At 39.0% G+C, this 16,767-nt stretch overlaps 1 protein-coding gene across 1 annotated transcript in view; it reads left to right on the top strand.

The window, feature by feature from the left end:
* Nucleotides 1–7,655: 7,655 nt before the first annotated feature.
* Nucleotides 7,656–16,767, top strand: part of C15H11orf65 (chromosome 15 C11orf65 homolog) — a 94,432-nt gene continuing 85,320 nt past the window's right edge. Inside the window, exon 1 of the mRNA XM_055547407.1 lies at nt 7,656–7,723. The gene's annotated coding sequence lies outside the window, so the exon portion shown is untranslated. The remainder of the gene's footprint in view (nt 7,724–16,767) is intronic.

The raw sequence follows: 16,767 nt of genomic DNA, 5'->3' as shown, positions 1-16,767 counted from the left end.
TAATAAACTTGTGAAGTGACAAAATAAAGCCAAAGAAATTTGGGCTTCTATAGGTGATAAATTACCTTATATATTGTAAGGTTAGTACATGGGAAAGCTCATGGAGGTTAAGGGTTACTTAAGTAAGATTTGTTTGTACAGATGCATCTCAGTGCCAGTGATAATGATTATTTTGGCTCCAGGGATAATGGTTATTTTCCTCCATTGATAATGATATGGGAAAGAAGATGGGAGCACCTTCACACAGGGAAATACATGTCCTCCTTTTAGGTACATATAGGGAGAATAGAGAGCTTGTCCTACATCGGCTATTTCTCAGCTGCCATAAGTTTAAAATAATGCTTTATGCCAAAGTAGTGCTGACTAAAAAGCACAACTTGAGAGTTGCAAGTTAAGTTTTATTTGGGACAAAATGAGGACTAGGCTATAGCCCAGGAGACAGCATTTCAGATATCTCTGAGAAACTGCTCCAAAGAGGTAGGAGGTCAGTATATATATGATTTTGATGAAGGAGCGATTCATGCAATTAAGCACTTATTTTTGCTGAAGATTTCTGCTAGTCAGGAGGAGTAGAAGTCACCAGGAAGGAATTTAGTGTTTTTCTAGATATGAGATGTAAGAATTGGGCTCATAAAATCAAGTCCTGAAAATATCTAACTATCTGAACGCCTATTCTGCCCGTTATTTCCAGAGCAGAGTGTCTCATTTCTGTTCTTGACCCTGAACTCTCTACAGGGGGGTGTTGAAGGTCAGTAGCTGCAGCAGCACATGATTTAATCCTTGTAGAGGTAGATGGCAAGTGCCAGTTTGCCACTTCAAATTTATGACGTTGACAGGGGCCCATCATGGTCATAAATTTGACCATGCTTTGGGAGGCATTTCATAACCATTTCTTCCCAAGGTGCTCATTCCTAGGTCTGGTGAAGACTTTACTAATAGGCCACTCATGTGCTTTTATTGGATTAGATCTTATTAACAATAATTAAAGATCTTTGGACCACCTATCTTCTAATATATTATGGTCCAGGAAAAAATTCCCTCTTACTGCATCTTCCCATATCTAGAGTATGCTATTAAAATCATTGATTGGATACAAAATTATGTATTTGACCAACTGCTTCAAGTCACCTAGTCATCATTATTTTTGTCAGAGGCTGTCACATTTGGTAATACAAGAAATGCTTGTAAAATAAGCAAATTACAAACAATATAGCTATTAGCATTAATAGAGTTATAAGTAAATATTTAAGCGAAGAACTTCCCACACCAAACCAGTTTTTGAAGAGGTTATCAAGATTATGGAGTTGGTCACTTAAGGCAGAAATCTGGTTTTTCATATGGTTCACTAATTATATAGTGAAGCATATAATCATCAGGTATGAAAACACAGCATTCAGTCTCAATTATGGCACAAGTACCCTCCCTGAGATGCAGTAAGGATCTAAAGGGCAATGTGGTTTTGTAGCACCACTTTTCTCATCATAGACACCTCAGAATTCAATAGGCTAATAGCCTGGTTACTATCATTTAAAGCCGGTGGAGTGAATCTTAAGGCTTTGATATGGCCCATTACATTCCCCAGTCCTTTTGAAGGCACAAAAATAGCTGCTAAATGGTTATTCTAGTGGAAGATCTCTTGGCCCATCAGACTCATATAAATGATAGATATCTAAATTGTTACATATGACCTTGAGTCCATGGGAATCCCAGGATGCATCTTCCTATCCATCCTGGTGGAAGCCAAATCATAAATTAGTACCACAAATTCAGAGTTCCATTAAGTGCAGCCCAGTGAACCTCTGGTCATCTAACCCAGTTAGGTCCATACCAATCACTGTCTCTAAGGGTAATAATATATAGTATTGTTTATAAGGCACCCAGCCTAATTTCCTGATGTCACAAGGTTTATCATCTTTTTAAAAATATACATATATATATATTATTGAAGTATAGTTGACTTACAATGTTTCAGGTGCACAGCATGGTGATTCAGTTATACAAATACACATACATTATTTTTGAAATTATTTTCCATCATAGGTTATTATAAGATATTGACTATAGTTCACTATGCTATATAGTAAACCTTTGTTGCTTATTGCATATATATTTTTTAATAAGAAATATAGCATTCTATTCATATTAAGTCAAACAAGTGGAATCAAAATGTCATATTTTTTTTAGTTAGGCAAAAATTCATAAGTTTTCTAAAATATATGTATTATACATATGTATACAAAAGCTTCTCTACTGTGTTTGATAAATTCTTGAGAAAGAACATTAAAAAAAAAGAAGAGATAGAGAAGTTGGAGAACATAAACTAAATGAAATGGGAGTACTGAATATGAAATAGAAAGAGTGAAACTAACTAGATAAAAGTAAAAGATCCTATAGTCCAGTTGTTTCTAAATATGACTGCTCATTAAAAACATCTGGAGCTCTGGAGAAAAAAGGCAATACCTGAGCATTTGTATTTTTCAAAAAGTTTCAAGATAATTCTGGTATGCATCTGGATTTCAAGAAGTGATCACGTTTTTCTATTCAATCTTTTTTTTTTTAATTTTATTTTATTTTTAAACTTTACATAACTGTATTAGTTTTGCCAAATATCAAAATGAATCCGCCACAGATATACATGTGTTCCCCATCCTGAGCCCTCCTCCCTCCTCCCTCCCCATTCCATCCCTCTGGGTCGTCCCAGTGCACCAGCCCCAAGCATCCAGTATCGTGCATCGAACCTGGACTGGCAACTCATTTCATACATGATATTTTACATGTTTCAATGCCATTCTCCCAAATCTTCCCACCCTCTCCCTCTCCCACAGAGTCCATAAGACTGTTCTATACATCAGTGTCCCTTTTGCTGTCTCGTACACAGGGTTATTGTTACCATCTTTCTAAATTCCATATATATGCGTTAGTATACTGTATTGGTGTTTTTCTTTCTGGCTTACTTCACTCTATTCAATCTTAATTTGGTGATATAGAGTTCCATTTTTCCATTGACCAATCATGATACAATGGTATTAAGTAAGTAATAGTTACATAATCACAAGAGTACAAGATGTTTATCAGTTTTCACAATCAATAGCCAGACAAAAAAGATAATTACAATTGCAAGCCATATTGGGAACATGATTAACCTAACAATATAAAATAATTGCATACAGTTTGAGGGGAGCAAGCAGAGTGATGTGGTAAGTGGAAGTGCATATATGCACGTTTTCATCTGCCCAGCCAGTCTATGTCTTTTGGTTGGTACATTGAATTAATTTATATTATGATAATTGTCAATATTTTCTTATTTATTTTGGGTTTATTTTGTGTAGGTCTTTTCCTTTTCTTCTGTTTCATGCCTAGAGAGTTCCTGTAGCATTTGTTGTAAAGCTGGTGTGGTAGTGCTGAATTCTCTTCAATTTTTGCTTGTCTGGAAAGCTTTTGATTTCTTCATCAAATCTGAAGGAGAGTCTTGCTGGGTAGCATATTCTTGGTTGTAGGTTCTTCCCTTTCATCACTTTTAATAGATCATGCCATGCCCTTCTGGCTTGTAGAGTTTCTTTTGAGAAATCAGCTGATAGCCTGATGGGAGTTCCCTTGTATGCTGTCATTTTTCCCTTGTTGCTTTTAATATTTTATCTCTTGTCTTTAGTTTTTGTCAGTTTGATTACTATCTGTCTTGGTGTGTTCCTCCTTCGATTTATCCTTCCTGGGACTCTGTGCTTCCTGAACTTGGTTGACTATTTCCTTTGCCATGTTTAGGAAGTTTTCAGCTATTATTTCTTCAAATGTTTTCTCAGGTGCTTCCTCTCTTCTTCTTCTGGGACCCTTATAATGTGAATGTTAATGTTGTCCCAGAGGTCTCTTAGGCTGTCTTCATTTCTTTTCACTCTTTTCTATATTCTGTTCTGTGGCATTGATTTCCACCATTCTGTCCTCCAGGTCATTTTATCCATTCTTCTGTCTCAGCTATTCTGCTGTTGCTTCCTTCTAGTGTATTATCCATCTCTGTTTGTTCTTTATTTCTTCTAGGTCTTTGGTAAACATTTCTTGTGTCTTCTCAATCTTTGCCTCCATTCTTTTCCTGAGATCGTGGATGATGTTCACGATCATTATTCCAAATTCTTTTTCTGGAAGGTTACCTATCTCCATTTAGTTGTTTTTACGGGATTTTATCTTGTTCCTTCATCTGGGGCATAACTGTCTGCTTTTTCATCATGATTAACTTTCTGTAATATGATTTTTGTTTTAGCTACTATAAGACTGTGCTTCTTGTTTGTTCTGTCTGCCCTCTGATGGATGAGGCTAAAAGCTTTAGGCAATGGCAACTGACTCCAGTACTCTTGCCTGGAAAATCCCATGGACAGAGGACCCTGGTGGGCCGCAGTCCATGGGGTCGGTAAGACTTGGACATGACTGAGCGACTTCACTTTCACTTTTCACTTTTATGCACTGGAGAAGGAAATGGCAACCCACTCCAGTGTTCTTGCCTGGAGAATCCCAGGGACGGGGGAGCCTGGTGGGCTGCCATCTATGGGCTGCCATCTAGTGTCGCACAGAGTTGGACACTACTGAAGCTACATAGCAGCAAGCTTCTTGATGGGAGGGACTGGTGATGGGAAAAACTGGGTCTTGTTCTGGTGGGCAGGGCCTTGCTCAGTAAAGCTTTAATCCAATTATCTGCTGAGGGGTGGGGTTGCACTCCCTTCTTTATAGTTGTTTGGCCAGAGGCCCTGGGGTCGGTGGGCTCTATGATGGAATTAATGGTGAACTCCAAGAGGGTTTACCCTGATGAACTATGGAATGAGGTTTGTGACATTGTACAGGAGACAGGGATCAAGACCATCCCCATGGAAAAGAAATGCAAAAAAGCACAATGGCTGTCTGAGGAGGCCTTACAAATAGCTGTGAAAAGAAGAGAAGTGAAAAGCAAAGGAGAAAAGAAAAGATATAAGCATCTGAATGCAGAGTTCCAAAGAATAGCAAGAAGAGATAAGAAAGCCTTCTTCAGCGATCAGTGCAAAGAAATAGAGGAAAACAACAGAATGGGAAAGACTAGAGATCTCTTCAAGAAAATTAGAGCTACCAAGGGAACATTTCATGCAAAGATGGGCTTGATAAAGGACAGAAATGGTATGGACCTAACAGAAGCAGAAGATATTAAGAAGAGGTGGCAAGAATACACAGAAGAACGGTACAAAAAAGATCTTCATGTCCCAGATAATCACGATGGTGTGATCACTGACCTAGAGCCAGACATTCTGGAATGTGAAGTCAAGTGGGCCTTAGAAAGCATCACTATGAGCAAAGCTAGTGGAGGTGATGGAATTCCCGTTGAACTATTTCAAGTTCTGAAAGATGATGCTGTGAAAGTCCTGCACTCAATATGCCAGCAAATTTGGAAAACTCAGCAATGGCCACAGGACTGGAAAAGGTCAGTTTTCATTCCAATCCCAAAGAAAGGCAATGCCAAAGAATGTTCAAACTACCGCACAATTGCACTCATCTCCCACGCTAGTAAAGTAACGCTCAAAATTCTCCAAGCCAGGCTTCAGCAATATGTGAACCATGAAATTCCTGATGTTCAAGCTGGTTTTAGAAAAGGCAGAGGAACCAAAGATCAAATTGCCAACATCCGCTGGATCATGGAAAAAGCAAGAGAGTTCCAGAAAAACATCTATTTCTGCTTTATTGACACTGCCAAGGCCTTTGACTGTGTGGATCACAATAAACTGTGGAAAATTCTGAAAGAGATGGGAATACCAGACCACCTGACCTGCCTCTTGAGAAATCTGTATGCAGGTCAGGAAGCAAGTTAGAACTGGACGTGGAACAACAGACTGGTTCCAAATAGGAAAAGGTGTATGTCAAGGCTGTATATTGTCACCCTGCTTATTTAACTTATATACAGAGTACATCATGAGAAACTCTGGACTGGAAGAAGCACAAGCTGGAATCAAGATTGCCTGGAGAAATATCAATAACCTCAGATATGCAGATGACACCATCCTTATGGCAGAAAGTAAAGAGGAACTAAAGAGCCTCTTGATGAAAGTGAAAGAGGAGAATGAAAAAGTTGGCTTAAAGCTCAACATTCAGAAAACAAAGATCATGGCATCCAGTCCCATCACTTAATGGGAAATAGATGGGGAAACAGTGTCAGACTTTATTTTTTCGAGCTCCAAAATTACTGCAGATGGTGACTTCAGCCATGAAATTAAAAGATGCTTACTCCTTGGAAGGAAAGTTGTGTCCAACCTAGATAGCATATTCAAAAGCAGAGACATTACTTTGCCAACAAAGTCCGTCTAGTCAAGGCTATGGTTTTTCCTGTGGTCATGTATGGATGTGAGAGTTGGACTGTGAAGAAGGCTGAGCACCAAAGAATTGATGCTTTTGCACTGTGGTGTTGGAGAAAGACTCTTGAGAGTCACTTGGCCTGCAAGGAGATCCAACCAGTCCATTCTGAAGGAGATCAACCCTGGGATTTCTTTGGAGGGAATGATGCTGAAGCTGAAACTCCAGTACTTTGGCCACCTCATGTGAAGAGTTGACTCATAGGAAAAGACTCTGATGCTGGGAGGGATTGGGGGCAGAAGGAGAAGGGGACGACAGAGGATGAGACGGCTGGATGGCATCACTGACTCAATGGACGTGAGTCTGAGTGAACTCCAGGAGTTGGTGATGGACAGGGAGGCCTGGCGTGCTGTGATTCATGGGGTCACAAAGAGTCAGACAAGACTGAGCGACTGAACTGAACTGAACTGAACCAAGAGGGTTTACACCAAGGGGACCCTTCCAGTGCCCCTGTCCCTGCACTGATCCCCTGCAGACCATGCCTTCACAGGAGGCCCTCCAACACTAGAAGGTAGTTTTGCTTCGGTCTCCTGTGGGGTCACTGCTCTCTTCTGGGTCTTGATGCATGCCGAATTTTGTTTGTGATCTCCAAGGCTTGAGTCTGTATTTCCCCCAGACCTCTGGCAGTCCTATAATCAAATCCCACTGACCCTCATGGCCAGATTCCCTGGGGATTCCCAGTCCCTTTGTCAGATCTCCGGGCAGGGAAGCCTGATGTGGGCTTCAGAACCTTCACAATAGTGCAAGAACTTATTTGGTATTATTATTCTCCAGTTTTTGGGTTATTATTCACCCACCTGGTGGCTATGGGATTTGATTTTATTGTGCTTGTGCCCATCCTACTGTCTCACTGTGGCTTCTTCTTTATCTTCAGATGTGGGTATCTTTTTTTGGTGGCATCCAGCATCCTCCTGTCAGTGGTTTTTCTTCAGCTAGCTGCAGTTTTGGTGCTCTCACAAGAGGAGATAAGTGCACGTCCTTCTATTCTGTTATCTGAACCAGAAGCCTCAAGGCTGATCATCTTTAACATAATACATAGAGGAGCTTTTTTACTTAAATGACCATAAATTAACCACATAAATCCATCCCATAATTGTGGGAGGTTTCCTTCTAATAAACAGGAGGTTACAATTTTTGATTGAGACTTAGCTTATTGTTCTGATTGAGCTTGAGTGACCCTAAAAGAAAATTTGTATGTATGGCCAGGATCAGAGCAGGTATTATTAATTGGCCAGATGAGAGGATCCCAGAGTAGCCTGAATACAACTGAACTTTCTTTCTTCTAATATAAATTTCCTGAAAGCCATCCAGTCAGAGCCTTGGAGTGGAGAAATCTTCACCAAGGTAATCCGGAAGTACTTAGACACAGGTAATTATCCACATAACCAATAATTGGATTGATTTTTAAAACTGCTATAGGATGGTGTCAATGATAGAAAAACATTTGATTTATATACAAAGGTCCAAGAAGTCATGAAAACATTATAAATGATCATATGAATCATGTCCAGTATCTTAGATAACCTGTCTATCTCTGATGTTGCCTTCTCTTCCTGATGTGAGTGTAGTTTCTTCTCTCTTTGAGCATTATTTTAGGTGAGTTTGAGGTCAGCAGACCTCTCCATACAGTCCAGTGCAAGGGTCCCTTTTAAGTGGGAAATATGAATCCAATTCCCTTTAGTTTTGCTGCACATGAGTTAGTTAAGTATACCTGGTGAGGGCCTTTCCATCTGGGTTGTAGAGAGTCCTTTAAATGATGTTTTTTCCAATATAAATAATCCCCTTGTTGCAGGCTTGGGGCATCTGATTTTCATCCAAAGATAGATTAATGAGATAGTTTCAAAACAAACTTCAGCTCAGTCGTGTCCGACTCTTTGCAACCCCATGGACCGCAGCATGCCAGGCCTCCCTGTCCATCACTAACCCCTGGAGTTTACCCAAACTCATGTCCATTGAGTTGGTGATGCCATCCAACCATCTCATCTTCTTTCGTCCTCTTCTCCTCCCACCTTCAATCTTTCCCAGCACCAGGGTCTTTTCAAATGAGTCAGCTCTTTGCATCGGGTGGCCAAAGTACTGGAGTTTCACCTTTAACATCAGTCCTTCCAATGAATTTTCAGGACTGATCTCCTTTAGGATTAACTGATTGGATCTCCTTGCAGTCCAAGGGACTCTCAAGAGTCTTCTCCAACACCACAGTGCAAAAGCATCAGTTCTTTGGCACTCAGCTTTCTTTATAGTCCAACTCTCACATCCATACATGACTACTGGAAAAACCATAGCCTTGACTAGATGGACTTTTGTTGGCAAAGTAATGTCTTTGCTTTTTAATATGCTGTCTAGGTTGGTCATAACTTTCCTTCCAGGAGTAAGCATCTTTTAATTTCATGGCTGTAGTCACCATCTGCAGTGATTTTGGAGCCCAAAACAATAAAGTCTGCCACTGTTTGCACTGTTTCCCCATATATTTGCCGTGAAGTGATGGGACCAGATGCCATGATCTTAGTTTTCTGAATGTTGAGCTTTAAGCCAACTTTTTCACTCTCCTCTTTCTGCCATAAGGGTGGTGTCATCTGCATATCTGAGGTTATTGATATTTCTCCTGACAATCTTGATTCCAGCTTGTGCTTCATCCAGCCCAGCATTTCTCATGATGTACTCTGCATATAAGTTAAATAAGCAGGGTGACAATATGCAGCCTTGATGTACTCCTTTTCCTGTTTGGAACCAGTCTGTTGTTCCATGTCCAGTTCTAACTGTTGCTTCCTGACCTGCATACAGATTTCTCCAGAGGCAAGTCAGGTAGTCTGGTATCCCATCTCTTAATTCTGCTTATAAAGTTACAATTTACCAAAATTACTGTAAGTCATAATTAGTTGGAGGGGAAGGTTTCCTTATACATGGAAAACACGGATTTAAACTAGTAATTTTTCAGATAAAAAGCCATAAATATTATAACAATATTCACCAGTTCATTCAGTCTCATGTAACTAACCTTTTTTTAAAAGAGTTTTATGAAGCTATTGGGTTTCCCATTAGAATTCTTTAGTTTCTTACCCAGTTCAACATTATAGTCTGGAGGTCAGAAACTTACATTTATCCAAAATTTCTTCCTATAAATCTTGAAGAGGTAGCATTTCCCAAAGGCCTAAGAATAAAACCATAACTGTCTATAATGACAAAAGACTTAAGTAGGCATGTTTAAAATCTGATTACAATGCAGTTGACAAAGAAACTTGGTTACTGCTGTGACACACAACAGTTTGGGATAATAACTAGAATTATTATTGCTAACATTTTGTAAGAACATGTCATATCTTTAGGAATTCTATATAATTTCTGGTATATCTGTATTACTAATAGTAAGCATTTTTAACCTGAGAAGATTTATCATTCATTCGACAAAATTTCTCATTCAATTTACACACCAATTATACCTAATTAGTTTAATCTCTCTCTCTGGTATGTTTCAGGGGCCCTTTAAAGTATCCCAAAGTTAGCTAAAGGTTAAAAGTACCTCATTAGAATTTGATTTAGAAAATTTTGTCAAAAAATACCAAAAGGGCTTAGAACACTCATAGGATGCAGTAGTCACTGTGATATAATAGTTATTCACTTAGCCAAAGTAATAATAAAATATTTCAAAGGCAAATACAGAATAGATCACTTAAAAGGTAAAGAACTTAAAATTTATTTTTTTTAATTTTATTTTATTTTTAAACTTTACATAACTGTATTAGTTTTGCCAAATATCAAAATGAATCCGCCACAGGTATACATGTGTTCCCCATCCTGAACCCTCCTCCCTCCTCCCTCCCCATTCCATCCCTCTGGGTCGTCCCAGTGCACCAGCCCCAAGCATCCAGTATCGTGCATCAAACCTGGACTGGCAACTCGTTTCATACATGATATTTTACATGTTTCAATGCCATTCTCCCAAATCTTCCCACCCTCTCCCTCTCCAACAGAGTCCATAAGACTGTTCTATACATCAGTGTCCCTTTTGCTATCTCGTACACAGGGTTATTGTTACCATCTTTCTAAATTCCATATATATGTGTTAGTATACTGTATTGGTGTTTTTCTTTCTGGCTTACTTCACTCTGTATAATAGGCTCCAGTTTCATCCACCTCATTAGAACTGATTCAAATGTATTCTTTTTAATGGCTGAATAATACTCCGTTGTGTATATGTACCACAGCTTTCTTATCCATTCATCTGCTGATGGACATCTACCTAAAGAAACTAAAGACCTATATATAGAAAACTATAAAACACTGGTGAAAGAAATCAAAGAGGACACTAACAGATGGAGAAATATACCATGTTCATGGATTGGAAGAATCAATATAGTGAAAATGAGTATACTACCCAAAGCAATCTATAGATTCAATGCAATCCCTATAAGCTACCAACAGCATTCTTCACAGAGCTAGAACAAATAATTTCACAATTTGTATGGAAATACAAAAAACCTCGAATAGCCAAAGCGATCTTGAGAAAGAAGAATGGAACTGGAGGAATCAACCTACCTGACTTCAGGCTCTACTACAAAGCCACAGTTATCAAGACAGTATGGTACTGGCACAAAGACAGAAATATAGATCAATGGAACAAAATAGAAAGCCCAGAGATAAATCCACGCACATATGGACACCTTATCTTTGACAAAGGAGGCAAGAATATACAATGGATTAAAGACAATCTCTTTAACAAGTGGTGCTGGGAAAACTGGTCAACCACTTGTAAAAGAATGAAACTAGAACACTTTCTAACACCATACACAAAAATAAACTCAAAATGGATTAAAGATCTAAACGTAAGACCAGAAACTATAAACCTCCTAGAGGAGAACATAGGCAAAACCCTCTCTGACATACATCACAGCAGGATCCTCTATGACCCACCTCCCAGAATATTGGAAATAAAAGCAAAAATAAACAAATGGGACCTAATTAACCTTAAAAGCTTCTGCACATCAAAGGAAACTATTAGCAAGGTGAAAAGACAGCCTTCAGAATGGGAGAAGATAATAGCAAATGAAGCAACTGACAAACAACTAATCTCGAGAATATACAAGCAACTCCTACAGCTCAACTCCAGAAAAATAAATGACCCAATCAAAAAATGGGCCAAAGATTAAAATTTATTATCAAAGGAAGTTCAACATCTTAAGAAAACTTGTCAGAGAGAAAAGCCCAATTCAGATTTTGCACCAGCCTACTTTTAAATTCATTTACTCAAATTTATTTTTAACTTAGTCAAAAAAATAAAAATAAAAAAATAAACTTAGTCAATCCTGACCATGCATAAAACTCTTTTCTTGGGGTCAACTTTCCATAAATCTTTCACCACTTTCTGTACCATCACTTTATTTTATTCCCTCCAGAAACAGCCACCTATAAGTCAGCCCTACGTCCTTTTCCCTTAATAAAATGCAACTCCTTTCCTCATACCTCCTTTACTAAAATCGTACACGCTACTTTTCTTAAGCATCCATGAAACATAAATCCAAATAATTTCTTGAAAAATGTGCTTTCTTATATAAAATGTCTCAATGTGGCACCAAACATTTATTAATAGTTCTAAACCTTTTGTTTCTCTGTAAAAGGAAACCATTTGACAATTAATGTTTCAGTATCTTGTTTGTGAATGACCTAGCTATTCAATAAACCTCCATCACTTAATTTAGCACAACTCTAGAATTTCAAGTTATCAGAATCTAGAGAGAATATTTTAGATATACATTCCTGAAGCATAATTATTCTTAATACAGTTTATCTAAAAGCTCTTATCCCCTTTACATTTTCTTTCCTTAAACATTTCTTCACATCAAGTCACTTTCCTTGCTAACAGATTTCTAAAAGATACAACAAGATTTTGTTTAGCTTATATTAAATATAGACACAATGGAAGTATTGTACTTAATGCTGATGACTCTAAACACATGTCTATATTAATTAGATCAACAAACTTAAACATTAATACCAGGTATTAATTTAATTTTGAATACTTTACAGTTCACATGAACTATAAGTTAATTCTAGCCAGTTACCTTCTGTATTTTTATTTTTAAAAAAATTTTTATAAGTACGGCTTTCCTGGTGGTGCAGATGGTAAAGAATCTGCCTGAAATGTCAGAGATTCAGGTTCAATCCCTTAATCAGGAAGACTCCTTGGAGAAGGAAATGACAACCCATTCCAATATTCTTGCCTGGAGAATTCCATGGACATAGGAGCTTGGTAGGCTAGAGTCCATGGGGTCACAAAAAGTTGGACATGACTGAGCGACTAATACTTTCACATAAGGGTTTAATTTCTTTTAATCCAATTAAGTAGAGCTTACTTACAAGTTAAATTTGATTATAACCATGCAAAGTAAGAACAAAAATAGCGCATGCATAAACGTACTATCCGGAGAAGGCAATGGCACCCCGCTCCAGTACTCTTGCCTGGAAAATCCCATGGACAGAGGAGCCTGGTGGGCCACAGTCCATGGGGTCGGGAAGAGTCAGACACGACTGAGTGACTTCACTTTCACTTTTCACTTTTATGCACTGGAGAAGGAAACGGCAACCCACTCCAGTGTTCTTGCCTGGAGAATCCCAGGGACGGGGGAGCCTGGTGGGCTGCCGTCTATGGGGTCACACAGAGTCGGACATGACTGAAGCGACTTAGCAGCAGCAAACGTACTATCAGAGAGAATGGAAGATCTCATAGCTTCATTTTCTAAACCTAGTCATGAATCAGATATCACAATATAAAACTTACTAGTTGTAAAAACAGTTGGAATAAGTTAAATTTTAAAGAGTTTTTTCCACTCCTTTTTTTAGTCTTAGGAATCAGAGATGAGCTAAATGAGTGATCCTGAGAGCTCTGGTCTCAAGGCACAGGTAGAGAAAATCAGGTTCTCCTCATAGAATTTATTCCCTCAGGATCAGAATTCTGAAGAGATGTATTGTTTCCTCCAAGCTAGCTTTCTCTGCTTGTTGGGGATTAAACAGAGATTGGTTAACCTTTGACTGGTGCTCTATACTTAATTGGCACAATTGAAGGTTCATAATTTTCATAGATATCTCCTTCACATGCTAGCAAGGTAATGCTCAAAATCCTTCAAGCTAGGCTTCAACAGTACATGAACTGAGAACTTACAGATGTATAAGCCGAATTTAGAAAAGGCAGAGGAACCAGAGATCAAATTGCCAACATCCACTGGATCATAGAAAAAGCAAGAGAATTACAGAAAAAAATCTACTTTATTGACTATGCTAAAGTCTTTGACTGCATGGATCACAACAAACTGTAGAAAACTCTAAAAGAGATGGGAATATGACCTTACTTGCCTTCTGAGAAACCTGTATGCAGGTTAAGAAGCAACAGTTAGAACCAGACATGGAACAACAGACTGGCTCAAAATTGGAAAGGGAGTGCATCAAGGCTGTATATTGTCACCCAGCTTATTTAACATATATTCGGAGTACATCATGCAAAATGCTGGGCTGGATGAATCTCAAGCTGGAATCAAGATTGCTGGGAGAAAAATCCACAACTTCAGATATGCAGATGATACTACTCTAGTGACAGAAGGCAAAGAGGAACTAAAGAGCCTCTTGATGAAAGTGAAAGAGGAGAGTGAAAAACCTGGCTTAAAACTCAGCATTTAAAAAACTAAGATCATGGCATCTTGTTCCATCACTTCATGGCAAATAGATGGGGGGAAAATGGAAACAGTGACAGACTATTTTCTTGGGCTCCAAAATCACTGGAGACAGTGACTGCAGCCATGAAGTTAAAAAACTCTTGTTCCTTGGAAGAAAAGCTATGACAAACCTAGACAGTGTATTAAAAAGCAAAGGTCTGTATAGTCAAAGCTATGGTTTTTCCATTAGTCATGTATGGATGTGAGAGTTGGACCATAAAGAAGGCGGAGAGCCAAAGAATTGATGCTTTCAAGCTATGGTGCTGGAGAAGATTCTTGAGAGCCCCTTGGACAGCAAGGAGATCAAATCAGTCAATCCTCTAGGAAATCAACCCTGAAATATTCTTTAGAATGACTGATGCTGAAGCTTAAGCTCCAGTACTTAGGCCACCTGATGTGAAGAACTAACTCATTGGAAAAGACCCTGTGCTGGGAAAGATTGAAGGCAGGAGGAGAAGGGGATGAATTGAGGATGATGGATGATATCACTGATTCAATGGACAGAGTTTGAGCAAACTCTGGGAGGTAGTGAAGGACAGGGAAGCCTGGCATGCTGCAGTCTGTGGGGTTGCAAAGAGTCAGACACGACTGAGCGACTGAACAACAATGGTTTTGAAAAGTTGGTCAGCCAGTATAGCAAGTGCATTTGTGTGTAACTTGGACCAATCTGGCTTGTGGCTTTTGACTAGAGTAGCCAAATCCTCATCTAAACATTCTAAAAAGGCAAAGTTAAGCAAAGGATTATTTTGGAGGTTAGGAATAATTCAGGTGTCAAGTCAGAATGTTGCTTGAAAGTTTCTTTCAAACTTTTCATAATAGTCCATAATTGATTCATTCTATCTTTGCTTGCAACTGTTGAATCTCCGTCCAGTGTATGATTTTTGGAAAATGCTCTGGCATAAGTTCAAACAATTTCTGAGCTAATGCCTTGCATTCATTGTGAGCCTATGGTTCAGAATCCAAGAAATGATGTTTTAATTCTGCTTTATTCATTCCCTTGCTTTGCTTTTAGAAACTAACAGCTGTATTATTAATATAGATTTGAAAACCTGGGCTTTTGGTTCAGATGGTTAACTCAGATTCCTTAGCAAAACCCAATGGGGGGAAAAAACCAACAATGGATCATGACTTAGATTTGGAGATTCCTTAGCTAAGAATCTTAAGTTCTGTTTGGGTCTGGGATGTGTACATAACCACCAAGGATGGTTCACCTCTCCCTGTAATACATTTCTTCTTAAAGGGAGCTATAATCACTTCTGATTTCTTTTCCCCTTATTGGGGAAGAGGGAGAAGTAGAAGGCAGAGGAGTTGGAAGAGAAAGAGATAGCATCTGTGCCAGGCAATCCAGATAGAAGAGGACACATGGGAAAAGCAGAGGGAGAGACAGAGTCAGAGTACTATAGCAGATTTTTTTTTAGTTCTGATACAGTTTCAAACAATTAATTGTTGGTTTCCTGCAAAGAAGTTATGCTATCATTTCCTCTTGTAGAAGCTTCTAAATCTCTTTTAGAAGCTTCTAGATACCACTCAAAGTAATCATTCCATTCAGTTGTTTGATCTTAGAGCTGGCCTTTTTTCTAGCTGTGTGTGCAAAATATAAATTCTGGAATATCAGAAAAACTCCAATGTGGTCATTTTAGGTTGAGATCTCCTTTAATTTCCCCAATTAAGTAGACACTTGGCAAGTGTGAGCTTTTGTTTTGTGCATAAACCTGGCTGGTATGTTAGTCAGAGACTGGCTTTCTGATGCCCCTTGTTTCAGTGTTTGAGAGGCTCTATTTCCCATCTTAAATATGTCAGGGGTACAATTTACTAGTGAAGTCATGTAGTGGGCCAGTGTGCTGCTTGTGAGCTTAACTCTCTTGATGTCAGCCGAGAGTTGTCTCAACCCTCTTACAAGTTCCAATTTCTCCCTTTGGTGGTCCAAGACCACGTCAGGTGCTCAGATCACTGAATGGCCAATTTTTATTCATGACCCCTGGATGAACAAGTGTTCTAATTAGTGAGTGGGTTTCCCTGTGGGACCACTCCGTGGTGTGAAAACTCTGCACCCACCACTCCTGTAAATTTCTCAGTAGCCCGAGAAATCCATAACTGACCGAGAGGAGACTTGTCCCTTTTCTTCAGAGCAAAACCCTTATGTAGTATCTTCACTTTTATCCTGCCAATTCTATTAAAGCAACTTAATTGAGGAATTGTGTCAGATCAGCCTCTTACCTAACCACTCAACACAGACCCCTGTCTCCTATAATTGCAAACCCTGGTATCTTTTAACCACCCCTCCCAGTATCTTTCACCTGAGTGGCTATTTCCCTGGTATCTTTCAACCAGGCCACCTGAGTATCTTTCAGCTGAAGGGGTGGCAGGGGGCAGTTACATGCTATTCACAGCCAGATAAAGCTCAGGATATCCAATATGGGAGATCCAAGAACCAGGAGACACTTAGTTAAATTTACCTGGACTCTCCGAGGAGGCAGATAAGTGAAAGGGCCCTTTCCTGGAAGCAAGGCTCTGTTTTTTTGTAGAGTTCAGGTGAAATAGAGAAATCCACTCTGGGTCCCTTCATAGTCACCATAACTGCTGACCGAAAAAGTGCACAGTATGAAAGGTGTGAGTTAAGTTTTATTTGGGGCAAAATGAAGACTATAACCCAGAAGACAGCATTTCAGATAGCTCTGAGGAGCTGCTCCAAATAGGTAAGGGAGAAGTCAGT

Source organism: Bubalus kerabau, chromosome 15 (genome assembly GCF_029407905.1).
Source record: "Bubalus kerabau isolate K-KA32 ecotype Philippines breed swamp buffalo chromosome 15, PCC_UOA_SB_1v2, whole genome shotgun sequence".
Lineage (NCBI taxonomy): Eukaryota > Metazoa > Chordata > Mammalia > Artiodactyla > Bovidae > Bubalus > Bubalus kerabau.
Note: the sequence above shows the minus strand (reverse complement) of the source record. Positions and strands in the feature narration are given on the sequence as shown.